We start from the raw sequence: 19,232 nt of genomic DNA, 5'->3' as shown, positions 1-19,232 counted from the left end.
TTCTAGACTGTTGTTCGGTTAATTTTAAGCTTTCATTTGCAGGGAAGGTAATGGCCTCAGTTTTTTGGGATCCAAAAGGCATTGTGTTTATCGGCTATCTTCAAAAGAACCACACCATCAATGAGGAGTACTATGCCAACTTGCTGAGGCAGTTACGAAAGGCTATCAAGACCAAACATCCAGAAAACTGATGAAAGGGGTCTTGTTTCATCAGGACAAGGCTCGGTACACAAGTCCTGGCTTCCAATGGCTGCTGTGACTTTGATCTGGTGGATCACGCTCTTTATTTTCTTGATCTGGCTCCATCTGACTATCATCTGCTGCCCAACATGAAAAAACACTTGGCTGGGAGACAGTATCAGTGATGATGACATCATATCTGCTGCTGAGGACTTTTTTGACCAGCAGGATGAAAGCTTCTTCACCAATGGGCTCCAAACACTGCCTAACTGATGGAAGAAGTGTGTGGACCACGTTGAAAAATAAACATTATTTGGTCACATTCTATGAGATTGCCTTGGTTAGAAGGTGAACTTTTCAGTTGACTCGTGTGTGTGTGTGTGTGTGTGTGTGTGTGTGTGTGTGTGTGTGTGTGTGTGTGTGTGTGTGTGTGTGTGTGTGTGTGTGTGTGTGTGTGTGTGTGTGTGTGTGTGTGTGTGTGTGTGTGTGTGTGTGTGTGTGTGTGTGTGTGTGTGTGTGTGTGTGTGTGTGTGTGTGTGTGTGTGTGTGTGTGTGTGTGTGTGTGAGTGTGTGTGTGTGTGTGCTCGCACACATGCACATACATGTATGCCAGCATGAAAAACAGACATTAAATGGTGGTGATGATATATAATAATTCTGGTTCAATCAGTCTCATACTCCTCTGATTTTCAACTCTGAGTACATAGGACCTTCAGGCAAGTTATAATACTAGATGTGTACATATCCATGTCATATACACACACACACATTGTAAAATATATGCAAATATATATTTCAATATACTGCAAACATTATCTGATATAGAACATAATACACTTGGTGGAGTGGATAGATATACGCATTTATTACATCAACAACTAACAGTCTACTCTGATTTTTACCTTAGTCAGATACAAATCATGACTGTCAGATTGTCATAATCAACTAAATATGATGCTTAGAGTAGATTGCCATTTGTTCATATATATATATATATATATATATATAAAGAGAGAGAGAGAGAGAGAGAGAGAGAGGGGGGTGTTGGTATTTTACTTTTCTGTAACTGTCTGCACAAAACAAGCATGTAACAGAAAATTTAATTTACAAAATGAAAAAAAAAATATTAGTGACAGCAATAATAATAGTAATAATAAGGATAATAATAACCAGTATTAGACATTTCAATTCATTTTGTTTATTTTTCATGTGTTTTTACTTTGAAGTTTTCAGGTTGGTAAATATGGGTGGAAGTGATTTTCATATAGTATAACCAGTAGAGAAATTTGAATTTAAAAACCTAAAATTTTAAAATCTGAACTCTAATCAAAATGTAATTTTAAAAAGATTTGCTTTTTCTATTACTAATTTATTTTGAATTTCAAATCAAATTTTTTTGCGACACAAATATTCTCTCACCCACTCTTTTACATTTCTTCAAAAAAAAAAAAAAAAAAAAAGAAAACGTTTATCTATTTGTAATAATTTCAAACAGCCTTTTTTCTTAAAAAAAAAAACCTTGAATTGAAATATTCATTTTCTATAAATACATATAAAATAATATTTTTAAAAAATTTTATTTGCAATTGACAGTTTAAATGAAATTCAAATAGTTTAAACTATATATATGTATGTATGTATATATATATATATATATATATACATACATACATACATACATATATATATATATATATATATATATATAAATATATATATATATATATATAAGTAGCTGAACTGCTAATTTTACAGAACTCAAATGAAAAAAGAAACAAATTTTTACGTAAACTGAACTTTGATTCAATAATGATTTCTTGCATAGACACAAGGCAATAAACTTATAAGGGAGGGCAATGGGAATGTGTGACGTTCATACCTTTCTTAAAGGTATTAGCATAGTGTAACAGAACACCATTGATTTGCCTTCAGCCAGACTGATAAGGAATTGAAACCCAAATGACGGGATTCAAATTATCATGACTGGAAGTTTATTTATTGGGTTCTACAATGCTCAACACAGTAGTTTTAATACTATAATGGAATTGATATTTTTTTTTACATTAATATATAATAACATTAATATTATATAATAATAATATATTATTATATAAACTGTACAAATACATATGTGTGTATAATACATGTATATACATCTATATACGTGTATGTAATATATATATAAACACACACACAAATATACTTCCATACACATATATACATACATGCATAGACACCTACAAACATATATGTATGTGTGTGTGTGTGTGTATATGTATATATGTATGTATTTATACACACACAAATATACACACATACACGTTCAAATTTGAACAGCAGTCTCTTCACAACCAGAAGTCAGGTAATTTTAATGTTGCTATACTACGAAAATTGGAATTTTTTTTTTTTTCATTTATTGTTTTTGCGTATATATTTTTTTATAAAACAAAAGTCTTTTAGCAGTAAAAAAAATGCTAAAAGAAAAATTTATAAAATAAAAAATAGTTCTCTGTTTTTTTTTTTTAAACATGGGCGGTGAACATTACGATTATTTTTTTCCTTTTTTTATACAATTTCTTTTTGTTATTTGTCTTTGTCAGTTCAGTTTGACTACTATTTAAACTGAATACTAATGTGTGGGAGAGAGGGAGAGAGAGAGTAGGAGAGAAAAAGAGAACAGATTGTGAGAGAGGGAGTTGGGTTGGGGAGAGAAATGTCCAATCTAAAGGCATGTGTTTTAAGTGTTGCTTGAAGTTTTTAAAAATCACAACCAATGGCCAGAGAAGCAAATTCTTTCTACAACAAAAAAAAAAAGGTAAAATAAAAACTGTCATTGAGAGCAAAAAATAGTGTTGTTGTTGTTGTTGTTGTTGTTGTTAGGAGATTGGGTTTTGCTTTGATCTTTTTTGGAGGGTGGGTATATATTTTATGGTAATTTTATTTTTATTTCTTGTTCCTTTTCATTTTAATATATATTTTCTGCATGAAAAACAATAATTGTTAGTTTTTTTTTTTTTTTCTTTAAGACATTCACAACCCGTTTGGAGAGAGAGAGAGTGAGAGAGAGGAGAAAGACCGAGAGAGGAGGAAAGAGAGAGAGAAAGAGAGAAAAAAAAACGATGAGATTGACAGATAAGCTAAATAAAACATTCTGAGAGATGCTAAAAAGTTTAATTTAACAAAAATAGATCCCTTCAGTCACACACACAGACACTTATGTGCTCGCAACTTTCCAGACTTACATGTTGGGTGGTCTCCTTAGATGAGAAGCATCAACCAAAATTGGTGCTGAAAATAAGGTAAACACAACCAGGCTAAATTCATATGCTTCATTCTTACCTTTATCATATTGCTCAAGATTCAGTATTCACATTTCCCCCACTAAATACATCTAAAACTTCCCCTTCACACATTGGGTCCATGATATTACTGCAAATAACATACACACAGGAGTTGACTAAGTTAATTCTGTCTGAAGGCAAAGACAACAAACCTGATTCTGTGTCAAGGTTAAATTAATATCTCTATGCAAATGATAAGATAAAAAAAAGGGGGCAAAATATGAAATACAACTCAAGTTGACATTTTCCTTTCATCATGTACTGTTAAGCATTTCTACTTTATGCAACAATAAATATATAACAGCTCTCTCTTTCCTATCATTCTAACGATATATGCACACATACATAGCGTGTGTGTGTGCATATTTTATATATATATATATATATAAATACACATATATATATAAATGTATATAAATATACATATATATACTTACATATCTACTGCTTTGTAACTTAGTGTGTGCTTCTTTTTCAGATTTATGGTGTACTGACGATATATGTATATATATTTATATATATATATATACATATATGTGGAGAATAATTATAAACTGCGGTTTAAACAATAAATTACCTGCCTCTGGATACCCTCTAACGAAGACGGTACCCACACAAGTAATTCTCAGGAGTGCTTCCGGATTTAAACATCCCCTGGTTGCTTGGATATTTCAGACTACCCCTGAAAAATTGAAGCAATCCTATCATTTACCTATATATGTACATATACACACATACATACAAGCACAACCGTAGCTATGTGCTAAGAAGCTGCCTTCCCAACCACATGGTTTGGAGTTCAGTTTCACTGCATGGCACCTTGGGCAAGTGTCTTCTAATATAGCTTCAGGCTGACCAAAGACTTGTGAGTGGATTTGGTAGACGGAAACTGAAAGAAGCTCGTTATATACAAGAATAAAAGAATATATATATATATATATATATTATACCATAATATAGATATATTGTGTATATATACATATATATATAAAGTGTTTGTAAATATATATATATCTATATAGATGTACTGTGTGTATGTATATCTATCTATCTAGATATATACGTATATATGCAGGAGTGGCTGTGTGGTAAGAAGCTTGCTTCCCAACCACATGGTTCCAGGTTCAGTCCTACTGTGTGGCAACTTGGGCAAATATCTTCTACTATAGCCTTGAGCCAACCAAAGCCTTGTGAGTAGATTTGGTAGATGGAAACTGAAAGAAGCCTGTCGTATATATATATATATATATATATATATATATATATATATATATATATGTACATATTTGCGTATTTGTGTTTGCTCCCCCCCCCACACACACACACCATCGCTTGACAACCGATGTTGAAATGTTTTCATCTCCATAACTTAGCAGTTTGGCAAAACAGACCAATAGAATAAGTAAAAGGCTTACAAAAAATAAGTCCTGGGGTCACTTTGTTCAACTAAAGCCGGTGCTCCAGCATGGTGGCAGTCAAATGACTGAAACAAGTAAAAGAATAATATATATATACAGATATATATATATAAATATATATATATATATATACATACACACACACACACGTATATATATATATATATATACAGGTTGCGTAAACTATTTGAGGACAGATTTGTGTTTATAGAAAGCAAATATATAATAACAGATAACTTTATTAATCAAAAAATGCTATGAGGATAAAAATAAACCTTCTTTTCTATAATGTTATTTAATAAAGCCATCTCCAACTTCAACGACTGCTTCTATATGAGATCTAAATCATCTCCATGCTCGAATCAAGTGGTCTTGGTTCATTTTGGACATTACTCAGACTATGGCAACTTCCAAAAAATCTTTGGCGTTATAGGCCTGTTCATTGACCTCTCTCTCAACAACGCTCCACATGTAAAATAGTCCAATGGATTGAGATCTGGGGAATTAGGAGGCCAAATGTTAAGGGTTATGTGATCATGAAAATTTTCAGCCATCCATTCCTGTGTTACTAGAGTCATGTATAATAGTGCAGAATCTTACTGAAACACATACGGTCTTCCATTGCATACACTGTCTATCCAGGGCTTAACAATTATTTCCAGGACCTCGATGTAGGCGGCAGATTTAACTCTAAGGCCTTGTGGAAAGTAAGGAGGCATCACATGTCCTTCATTGCTGACAACCGCTAAAACTAGGACAGTTGCAGGAAATTTTGTATGCATAACATTTGGAACTTCAGAAGGGACACTACATAACCATCAGTCAATTCTTCTATTAGCTTTCTGATCTTGGTCAAAGCTTTTCTTGTTTGAGAAAAACCAAATCAAATCTTCTGCTGAATTTTTCAGTTTGTTTAAGACTCTTTTAGATCTGATGTAGTGATTTTCTTTTGCTTTTTCTGACAAATTGACTTTTCTTTATCATATAAGACTTATATTTGATGTCTTCATGGGCAACATTTCTGACTGTTCCTTCTGACACATGGAAATCTTTTGCAATTGACCTCATGGACTTTCTGGGATTGTAATCAATGGTCTGTTGAAGTTGCTGGATAAATCCAGGTGTTCTGATGATTTCAGAATGTTTAGAATGCTTTTTATGCTTTGATACTGGTGATATATATCCATCGTCAGTCTCTAGCTCCTTACAAACTTTGTAGACAAAAGATCTGGCAACTTTTAAAAACCAAGATATTTCTAAATCACTATTCTCAGCTTTTAAAACCACAATAACAGCTAGCCTCTTCATTTCTTGAGTAAGCTGAGGGTCTGCCATTATTATTTTCTGAAACAAAGATCATACAGAGTTAGCAAAAAATGCAGCAATGTCCCCAAAAAATGTATGTCCTCAAATACCTTACACACCCTCTCTCTTTATGTATATATATATATATATATATATATATATATATATATATATATATATAAAGGTGTACTAAATACCATATAACATGAAGTCCTGATTTAATGAAATTGTCTTCACTTTGTGAGTAAAGTAAACTAATGCTTATGGAGCAACAGTGATTGACTCCAATTGAGAATGGAAAAAAATCACAAGAATCAATTATTCTCTAGAACTGACATGCCATTAAGGAAAACAGTCAGATTTTCTGGAAACAAGAGGATAGCTATGTACATGTGTTTCTGCCTCAATCAGGCATAAACAGTATAACAGTTGTCCTACCTTGACTCCAACATACATAAAACTTAGACATTTGCAAAAGAAGTAGAGAACCTTTATGGCCGATGGTCAGAGTAATTAGGGTGTAGGATGTACCATAGGTTATATCTTATACTCTATATTGCCTTCCAGATGTAACATCTTGCAAACTGTTAATTATAAGTGATCTTTGAAATATAAGATAACTCCCACTACCTTCAAATATACTGAGTACTTCTTTTGATTTACAAACACCTTAGCTGCATGTATTACTACTACTACTACTACTACTACTACTCTGTGTGTGTAGGGGGGGTGATCATCTTTTAACATCCATTTTGCATACTGGCATGGGTTGGATGATTCTACCAGAGCTGGGAAGCTGCACCAGGATTCAGTCTGATTTGCCTTGATTTTTACAGCTGGATGTACTTCCTAATGCCAACCACTTTACAGCATGTGCTGGGCAATTTTACAAATGTGGCATCAGCACGAGTTCTTTTATGTGGCACCAAGTCAAGTGCTACACACACACGATTATGCATGTTATACAAGAAACATTCATTGTGTGATTGCCCAACCAGATTCCTGAATATTCCAGGCGATTTGACTGTCCAGTGCTTTTTCATTTTCAAGACCTGTTAGACATATTGCAATATTATGTTTTGTCAGGAACAATGGTTGTAACAAATCTCTAAGTATCATACAATACCAACTAGCAGGGGCCCCAGAAAGGAAAAGTTTAATTGCCCTTTCTCTACAATCAAATTGTAGCTCTATGTAAGGTACAAAACTTTGCCAGACTCAATCTACTTTGTATTTCATGAGTGGTCAATGGTAGGAAGGGGATAGATAAGCAGATGTAGAATTGGTTGATTTAACAAGTAGTTGCAAAAGTTAAAATTAATTCATATATTAAAATTAACAGTGGTGCTTAATAGTTGTTTCTCTTTTAATAAGAATAATTTCTTCCATACAGCACAAGAACAGAAATTTGGAGATGCAAGGTTGTCAATTACATGAATACCTGTTCTTGACAGATATTTATTTTATCAACCCCAAAAGGATGAAATGCAAAACCAACCTCAGTGGAATTTGAACTCAGAAAGAAATACACAAGGCATTTTGTCTGATGTTCTAATGAAGGATTCTGCCAATCCGCCATCTTTTTAATAATAATTTCTTACATAAGCATGAGGCCAGAAATTTAGAGAACAACTGATTAAATTAACCAAGTACTATGGAAAGATGAAAAACACATATGGTCTTGGCATGATTTAAACTCAGAACATTCATCTGGAACAAATATCGCAAAGCATTCTGTCTAAAGCTCTAATAATTCTGCCAATCCACTACCAATAATCAAGGTGATTGAGCATTTACAACAGAACAATTGAAGTCCTGTAGATGTATGCCCAACTAAATAGATCTTTATTAAAAAACAAAAAAGATGGCTTTGGATAATATGTGCCAACAATGATTAAAAGTAGGCTTTAGATTTGGTTTCACATTATTTGCTCATCAACATTTTGGAAAGCCATGAATTTGAGGATTTCCTGATGAACACCTATAAAAAGAATAATGAAGAAATGGCGGACAGCTCTTCCAGTTCTCCAATACCAAGACATTAAGGTCCACTCTCATAGGAATATCTTATGGGATATTCTAAAGTGACAATACATCTAGTGATTCACTTTATTTGTTGTCCTAGAGTTGACTAAGAAAATACAAACAAACATACACCATTTGTGTGTGTATTTGTGTCTGTGGGCATGCACATGTGTATGTACAACCTTTACAAGTATCTTGGACAAAATGAGAAAATCAGGTATGATAAGCTATTAACAAGGCGAGAACAAGAAATAAATGCCTCAAGAGATTAAGAAAATATAGTTATCAAAATGCTCAGCCTCCAAGTATATTGCTCATAACACCTTGGTAGTGCACATCCTATCACCTACATCTGTCTTCTGATTGATTGCTACAAGAATGTAATAAGGTATAAGAACTCAGAAACTACTCAGTTTTACTGAAAATTTCAAAACCAATGAGGATGTGGAGATACTTCCTATGCAAATAGGGTAGCTGCTACTTTCTGTCTATGTAAGAGTTGGATTATAACATTAAAGTAACATCTCTGACAGAAAAAACAAAAAAAAAACAAAACAAACTGAGCCACTATCTCATTCAAGTTTTTAAGTGGTGTAGGTGCTGGTTCCATGTAAAAGGCACCCATCACACTCTGTGAAGTGACTAGCATTAGGAAGGACATCCAGCCACAGAAACCAAGCCAAAACAGACTATAGAATCCTGGTGAAGCCTCTGGCTTTGTCAGTTTCTGTCAAGCTGTCCAACCCATGCCAGCATGGAAAACAGACATTAAATGATGGTGATGATGCATAAAAATAAAACATCATTAGGTTAGCTAATGAACTTGAGGGAAGACATGAAATATAGGCTGGCAATGACTTCTCTTCAAAGAACATTGGAAAACCCCTACCTTTTTTATAAGATTTTTCTGTAAAATAAAAACAAAACAGACCAGTACACTGAAAAAGTTATACATGGATACTTGAAATGAAAAACACAGACTGTACTTAGAATATATTAGACTAAAAGCCTAGAAAATAGTATCAAGAAGTTTCTAACATCTCACAAGAAGCAAGAAATCCCCAATAAGTACCTTCATCACAAAAGGCAGAAAACAGCTAACAACAAATTAAGCTATGCAAACCCTTAACTAAAGACTCTTGCCAATTGCAAAAAAATGCCCTCAAGATATTGCCTTTCATGAAATAGTCAGAGCAATCTAGAAGACTAAAATAGAGAAAAATAATCAATAAAAATGAAAACACTGAGACCAATAGAACAAAAGAATATTGGCGAGACCTAAAAATAATAATAATTAAACTCAAAAACAACCAAAGCTGATATTGTTGTTTGAGATCACAAAATAAAAACATGTTCAGCTGTGGAAGTCACTTGCCCACTTGATATCAATAATGCAAAGAAAGACAACTATGAATCACTGATGAGGAGTTTGAAATCCAATGCCCAAAATACACTTTTTGCTTTATGCCATTTATTATTGGAGCAATAGGATGTGTACCAAGCCCAACTGGATCAAACTTTTGTTAAATTTAGATTTTTGGAGAAAGAATACAGCTCAATAATTCATATGCTACAGAAGATGATGATATCTGGGAAAATAAAAATCTGAAAGAACTTCTTCAAATGTAATGGATGAAAGGATTGAGAAAGTATTATAAACCGAACAAGATTCACCTTATTTTAATATCCTTTTTCTTTTTTTCCAGTCAAGAAGAGAGGTAATACAAACAATAAAAACCAACAGTTTATGAATTAAAGTAATATATTGCAAACAAAGAGATCGTACAAATAAAGAAAGTATGATCCACCACTGGAGAAAATAATGAAACTCAACAAAGTAGAAGAAAAACTTAAAAGTGGCTATTCATTAAAAATTTAAGATTATCTCCAAATACAAACCCTTTATTATTCTCCTTCCAGTAACTAATCTAGAATTGGTCCTTTGGCCACTACTAAGAAATCTACCATCAAATATTTTATGGCTGAGAAATTATCTTGATGTTTCTCCGTTGCAAACCTTTCTGTTGCATTCACTTTTCATGTATTTCATGGGATGTCAAAATTTTCATCACAAATCATGAAATAAAAAGACAACTGAATTTAACAGTCTTGCTAAATTTAAGGACAAGATTGTTGACTTTTACTGATTCAGCCTAGCTCTACATGGCTGATCAACTTGATAGAAACAGCAGTGAACTAGCCTTAAATTATTCCATCACATCTTAAAAATGAAGGATACACTGGATATGTTACTGGCTGCATGATATCCTGAAGGAATGAAAAATGAGACAATCATTAACCCTTAGATGTTCTCAAACAGGGCTAACCTAGGGCTAAACAACAACACAATGTATGCAAAAGCAAAAGTATTGTACACATAACAAAGCAAGTTAACCAATACATCATACAAATCATACAGCAGCCCCTGCCCTTTCGTTATCAATTCTTTCACTATCTGCAAAAACTAAATTCCTATTCAACATGACAACAGCGAATACTTTTATCAAGCATTAGTAGTAATTATTATCACAGTAACAAACTGGAACAGCTTAGGAACTGGCTTCAAGAATTCTTTATATAATAGTCAGTCAAATCGTATTGCCATAATAACACTGTAACTAGAGATAGAAGAGTGATAAAGCCACTCCCTCCTCTTATTATATACATCCCTATTGATTCAGAAATTCCCAGTTGTTTTTTTTACCAGAAATGGCACTTGCTGTTTTTATAGTTGCTAGAGAATAAAAAAAATAAGTGGTAAGTGAAATGTTACCATAAACAAAGAATTCATCTGGTTATTTCCTTAAATGTCCTAGAAACATATTTTTTTAATCTTAAACCCCAAAATATTAATAACAACTAAAATTGGTTTCATTCACTGAACATGATATATGTATGTATGTATGTATGTATGTGTGTGTGTGAGAGGGAGAAAGAGAGAGAAAGTGTGTGACATGTGAAATATACTACAATATTTCTTTCAACTCTGCTTTCAGGGTTCAAATACTATCAGGGTCAACATTGCCTTTCATTTTCAGGGGCAATGAAAAGCTATCAGTCAAGTGCTGTTGTAGTCCTCTCTCCCTCCAGCTATAACATTCTGAATGTTCAGGTGAGTCAAAGTAGTTGGAGCCAAGTAGTTTGTGTCTCTTTATGACAACATAAGTACCTAAAGCAATCAGTGAAAACATGGCACCTGCTACCAATTTATTCTTGATTTTGAATTATAGATATAGTTTATGATGCACACAGACACACACATGTGTGCACATGCAAACTCAGCAATAAAACACATACATGCTCCACAGGGTACAACATAATTAGTTTTAGCAAGTTATTTTCCACAGTAAGTGCTCAATGAATTATAGTAAAACTATGAAAAGTGTAGGGATGAAACTAATACACTCATATATACACACACAAACCCATATAAACCCCTTATTTGTATATATATTCATATACACTAGATGTGTTCAAATAGTATCTGACTTCATTTTCTTCTGCCAAAACTGATGCTGCATGGGAGAAATCATTTGGGTGGGAGGTGATGCCACCCTTCCTATGCATGAAAATTTTTGCACCGGTAGGCTATGTCACTTCCCAGATGTTATGCCTAGAGTACAGATGTATAGTGTATGCTTGTTGGATTTTCATTTACATAAAAGATGACCGAATGCATCAAGCAGAAATACTGCATCAAGTTTTGCTATAAGCTTGGTCATACTCAAGCTATCCAGAAGATTCAGCAGGCTTGTGGAAATTATGCCATAGGCAAAACTCAAGTCAAGGAGTGGTACAACTGTTTTAAACATAGCTGCACCTTAGTGGAGAGTGAAACAGGATCAGTACATTCTATTTTAACAGAAGATTTGCGCATGCAGAGAGTATCAATGAAATTCATTCCCAACGTACTGGCAACAAAGCAGCAGAAGCAAATCCACATGGTAATCACTCAGGGCATACTGAGCTGTGCAAACCACAACCTAGACTTCATGATGACCATTATCACTGGTTACAGTGCTCCCAATGGAAGCATCTGTCATCACCAAAGCCCACAGCAATATGAAGATAATGCTGACCTGTTTTTATTGCTCTTGTGGCATTGTGCATCATGAATACACATCACAAGGCCAAACAATCAATAAGGATTGCTACCTGAAGGTTATACATCACCTTTGAAATGCTGTGCATTGAAAGTGGCTGGACATGTAGGAAGTGAAGAATTGGCAACTTTACCACAACAATGTGCTCACTCATTTTACCCACATAATCCAAGTTTTCCTGGCCAAGAACAACACAGCACTAGTTCAACAGGCTCCCTACTCTCCCAACTTCGCACCATGTGACTTCTGAGTCTTTCCCCAAACTGAAAACCATGCTGAAAGGAAAGTGACTGAAGTCGCAAGAGGAAATTATGAGAAAAGAAACAGCAGAGCTCCATGTCATTCCAAAGGTCTTACCAGTAGTGGCAGAACCACAGGAAGAAGTGTGTTAACTCCTAACAAGAGTATTCTGAAGGTGGTTAAACATAATTTGTGAAATGTACCAAATTGTTTTTTTTTTAATGCCCAAACATTGGATACTTTTTGAATGCACCTCGTATATTGACATGCATCCATACATACATAAGTTCATAAGCACTGATAGCATGTACATACATACAAGCATGAACAAATAATAACCTCACATAGGTTCCAACTGGTTGCAAGTGAAGTCTTCATCAATGTATTACCACCATGTATACACACACTTCTCTGCCTTCACTATATTACATTTTACATATTTATTTATTGAAAGCTAAAGTTCCATGCTGATCCTCCTCAGGGTTTTCTCATTCCTAAATATTCTTCAGGTTACCTTGAACAGCATGCAAGTCACAAAAGACTCAGACTAGCAATAAAGTGAAGCTGTGGCATCAAATGCATGGGCACTTTATTATATATATATATATGAAGTCCTTTTCTTCTCATTTGATTATCCAAATGCGCATGTGTAGCATTATACAATGTCTACAGAACTGCTCTTTCATAAAGTACATGAATTCTACACAATAATCCAGAAAAAAAAGTACTCTCACTTATCAAATATAAAGTTGCCAGGGTCAGGCAAAATGTATTGCAATATCTATTCAGGCATCTTGCATTCTGAGTTCAAATCCCATCAAGGTTGATTTTTGTCAGGAATCATTCTAGGATCAATAAATAAAATACCAGTCTAGAGTAGTGGATAGATGGCAATGTTATATCATTAGCAGTGTTTGTTCGAGCTCTATGTGTTTTAAGTTGAAATCCTTCCATGGCCAAGTTGGATAGTAAATCAGTCCCCAGATTTAACACTATGACACATTACCTTGATATCATTAGAGGAGTCCCTACTCTTGTAAGCATTTGACCAGGTTTCTCAAAGGAGGTTAACTTCCTCCCTCTCACCAGCCTCAGAGACCCTACAAAAGGCCTTGGAGACTACCCTTCATGTTGACAAAAACATTAAAAATAAAAAGAAAGGTTCCAAGAGCACTAAAAGACAGCAAAGGCTATATAGGCAACGCTGCCTGCTGGCCACTCTCTCTTTTCTACTCTTCATCTCCTACTTCCTCTTTTTCTCTCTTTCAAACTATATCTTTCTCCTTCTACTTTGTATAATATATAAAGCTAAGTGTTCCCCTTTGGAGCCATACAAGAACTTATATAAAAGATAAAATAAGAGGTTGTGGAAGGAACTGTGGGAGCTGTTAGAAGAAGAATCAGTGTTTAGTAAAACTGTCACATGCAAAAGGGGTCCAAAAAAAAAAAAAAAAAAATGAGGGAATCACTCTGCCTCCAACTAAGGGATAGATGTTAAGAGAAGATTGAGATTGTCGAATATAAACAAAAAAATATCATCATCACATCAGTTATATATAAAAAGGGGTAGGACATCTGCCTTCTTCCAAGGTTATTATATCTATATACCAAATGTTTATACATTTACATAAACAGATATATATATGTACACACAGATACACACACGCATACACAAATATATGCAAACATTTATACACTCAAACATGTGTGTGTGTCCTCATGTGTATGCCTGTAAATGCACATTTATGTGTGAGAAAGAGAGATGAAAGAGCCAATTGTAAACTAATAGCTTCTATAAAGACGGTGGATATTTGCCTTAGAAGTAGGCTATCGGGATGTCGAGCTTGCTTGTAGTTGTATTGGTGACCACCAACTTAACCATTTCAAATCCAGGTGTGTCTTATGATTATATTCCTCCCCTAAACAAACATTAATATAGAAGCTGCAGTCACCATAGGATAGTGAAAAGAAAAGATAAAATAAGGGAAAATCAAGGAGAAAACTTGAAACTATAAGCACCTTACCTGTTTCTGTCTAACAACATCTCACAGTAAATTTGACAAGGATGAAGGTAGACACAACAAAAGAATATGAATATTCCATTGAATTGGCTGGTTTAAAGTTTGGTCTTTTTCTTTTTCTCTTTTGTACATGAGATTGAACATGCAAGATTTTGCTTACAATTTCATCCCATAAAAATCAATAAATAATTTAAAACCTGCTGAACATAAGTAACATTTTTTTTTTTTTTTGACAGTGAAGAAATTATATAAAAAGGGAAAAAAACACAAGATATTGATATGATAATGTAAATAATACTGAAAATGTTTTGTTTTTTTAATATGAAACGATAATAATAATAATAATAATAATGATAATAATATCAAAAGATAATTATGTATAGAATTTAAAATATGAATTAAAAAAAATATTCTTTAAATTAAACACAAGAAAAACAACATCTAAACAAAAGGGAAAAAAAACAAGAGCAGACATTCACAGAAATGTCAAATGATATCTAAGAAATAGAAAAGAAAGTCTCAGTTAATGTCACCATCAATAACTGTTACCTATTTATCACATTTTCAATAGAGGGATAAATGGGAGAAATTAAAAATAAATAAGGATCTCTTTGGCAAAAAAAATAAATTTCTGCTCCCAATCTTTTTTTTTTTTCTGTTTTTCTTTTGGTCAAGGAACATTCTTTTTGCTACTGACTTTCTTAAAGTAATAAATTTTAAATATGAAACAACAAACCTTACAGTAAAAAGAAATCCTGGAATTAAGTAGATGAATTATCATTCTATACATACATATATATTACACACACACACACACACACACATATATACATACATATACACACACATATATACATATATGTACATAAAACACACGCACATCTATATAGATATATACATATATACACTCACACATATACATAGATATATACATATATACACACACATATACATAGATATATACACATACACACATATACATATATATATACATACACATACACACACAAGCACATACATATATATATATATATATATACATACATACATACATATAAGAAAACATATAAAGTTGATTGGATATCAGACTACTAATTAAAATAAGAGTAATGGTAATATACTTGAAGCATTGCAGTATGTAAATAATGAGATGTTTATAAAACCTTTAAGGATTGCAGGTGAGGAGTTAATTGAAATAATGTAAGGTAATGTCATTGAGTGAAAAACAAAGATATTGCATTACTTCACATAAGCTGGTTAATAATCCAATAATACTCTGAGATAACTCCCCATTTTTAAATAAAACAAAAAAAAAATCAATAGAGTTCAGAGAAGCTGTTGGAATTTAACTACTCACACTTATTGCTCAAAAGTTTTTAAGATAATACTGTAAAGATCTCATTACTAATTAAAATATTATTTAAATCTTGCTACTGATTCTGTCATGGCTTCTGTATGGCCAAGTTCATCTACATGCAGATACCACAGGGTATTTTTACCCGTAAAAGCTACATTGTAATCATGAAAAAGACCACAATGTTAAGTGTTTCAATAGCTTGCAGTGCAGTTTAAATTTTCCTGTGAGTACATAATCTGACAAGCCCAAGACACACCACATGAAGATGGAAATCCACAGTAGTACCTCCAATGGGGCCTATGACCATATTCCATGTTAAATAACTAGTCTCCTTGGTTGTAATAAGGTAATACAAGGTGTTACAGGAGTAAATAACAGAAGCAAACAAAGCATCTTGTCTTCAGCTATAATTCCATTCATATCTCGGATACCCTACACTTATAGACACCCAGTACTTGATACATACTTTATATCAGTGGTTCCCAAAGTGGGCTGTATCTCCCCCACCCCCGGGACAGTGGAAAGACCCGGAGGGGGGGTTAAAAAAAAACGGGGCAATGGATGTGAAAAAAAAAAATAATGGGTTAATTACGTTAAGTTTTATATGTAAAATACTATTGTTTTGAATTTGCTGCAGAAAATGGTCTGTGTCAATGGTGGTGAGTGGGGGTGGCACTAGGAATGTGGCCTTAGAACCAAGGGGGCAGCAGCCTGAAAAAGTTTGGGAACCACTGCTTTATATTACTGACCGCAGAAGAATAAAAGGTAAAAATTGACCTTGGTAGGATCTGAACTCAGAATGTAAAGGGTTATCATTAAATACTGTTAGGTATTTTGTCCAACACACTAACAACTCAGCCAATTTATTTATCATATCAATGTGCTTCTTTACCTAACAAGGCTGAGTTCAAATATTTCTGTAGATTTTGTTGTTCAAGGCAAGATAAGCTTTGTTATGCACTGCTTTGAGACAAAAACTTGCTCTGGTATCCACAAATGGGAATATGGAACTTGTCCTTAAATATGAAAGTAGTTTTAGTCTTTAGGTACATAAATTAATGATTTGCTCATGAAGACCACAGAACTGTAACATAGCAGTTTAAAGTGAGCACTAAAACTCTGCCCTATAAAATAATGATTCTGAAACCTAGTCCACGCACACATGCATACATATGTATATATATAGTTGATAAAGGAAATGGAAGATGGATTTAGTATGAATCTTTATTTAGCACGATGGTTGTTTCGACCAATCCTGCATCTGTCTCATAGGAGTGGGATATTGTGCATCTGGTTGCATTGCATCAATCAGTGCAGGCTGTGTTACCTCAGGTGTTTGATGTAGAAAAATAGAAACAAGACGAAACTAATAATCCCAGAACCTTAAACTGCATTAGTAACAGCTTCAAAATATAATCACCATTAACTAATTGTATAAGAAATTATTATAATTCATTATTCTCTTTACCCAGAAATTCCTTTACACAACTATTGACTCATGTTGTTTGAAAATACATTTTCTTTTTCTTTTTTTTTAAATATTTTCCTATAAGTTAGTTTTTTTTAGTGTTTATTTTTTTTTTAAATAAATGACATGTACAGAAATTCCATAATCTTAATCTGTGTATTAAATGGTACACATGGTAATACATACCATACCTGACAGCAAAGAGTTAAAATATTCATTCATACATAGAATTTATTATTTCTTTTGTAGTACCTTACTGCAGTACACAGTCTTCCATAATTACCCCTTCAGCAGTAAAACTAAAGAAAACTCACATGAGAGAGGACTACCAACATTGAAACATCAGGCAAGTATCTTCAAGAAATTGGTAGAGATTGGGAATGGGTTTTAAGGAAGACAGAAAGAAAGTAAAAAGGAGTGGAAAGTAAAAGGAAAAAAAGACATTCCACAATGGCAACCTATTTTAGCTAATAATAACTGCAGCAGCCATTATTCTCTCACTCACCAAACCTTCCACTACACTGTACATGGCCCCATTCTAGGGGTAAAATAACACCATTTTATTTTTTTAATACAATTCTTGGCTATTCTGGAAAAAGTTGAGTTTATGAGAAGATGACTTAGAATAAAGGAGAATATCTTTCATTCGTACAAACAGAATTAAATAAAACAAAAAAATACAAAAAAGAATACATTAATGAAAGTTTTTAGGAAACCTCAACCAAACACTATTTTTTTTCTTTTTCCATACTTTCCATTTCATTTCTTTTTTTTTTTTTTACAAAAAAGGAGTTTAGTTGGCCAGGAATAAGATTCTGACAAACAGAAATATTTTTCAATGACAAGTATAGGCAACAACATTATATATATATATATGTGTGTGTGTGTGTGTGTGTGTGTGTGTGTGTGTGATATATATATATATATATATATATATATATATATATATATGTATGTGTATATATATATATATATACATATCAGTAAGTGCATAAATACATATTCATATATGTGTATACATATATATAATCATATATATATATATATATATATATATATATATATATATATATATATAGTACATTGCATATTTTATATATCTAATACATTATATACATATAGAAGTAATTTAGTGAATACAGGAATTATACATGAGGTACTTCAAGTTTCATTCTCTGAAAGTGCAGTATTCATTAAATAATATTTCACTCTCACTGAATTGAGTGCTGATCCTATCAACAAGTGAACAGTAACCTATATATAATTATATATAAAGGTACAGTGAAATGAACAGAAATAGAACTCAATACATAAGAGGATGCATGTGTATTTTTTAATCAGCTGTAATGTAAAAGACTGAAAGAGTTGAGAATGCCATGCATTGCACTTATCAATGTGACTCTTCACCCTTCAGTCACTTATGTACCTTTCACAGCCTCTTAAAAATAATATATATACATACATATTCACATACATACATACATACATATATATATATACACACACATATATATATATACATACACATATATACATATACATATATATATATTATATACACACATATATATACATACATATATATATATTATATACACACATATATATACATACATATATATATATATATACACACATATATATACATACATACACATACATACATATCTATATATATTTACATACATTGTTTGACCTTATTTCCATTTAGCAACACCACTTCTCACAGCCATAGTTCAAAACTTTAGAAAATACAGAAAAACAACTCCAAGAA

Source organism: Octopus bimaculoides, chromosome 5 (genome assembly GCF_046866305.1).
Source record: "Octopus bimaculoides isolate indiv1 chromosome 5, ASM4686630v1, whole genome shotgun sequence".
NCBI lineage: Eukaryota > Metazoa > Mollusca > Cephalopoda > Octopoda > Octopodidae > Octopus > Octopus bimaculoides.
Note: the sequence above shows the minus strand (reverse complement) of the source record.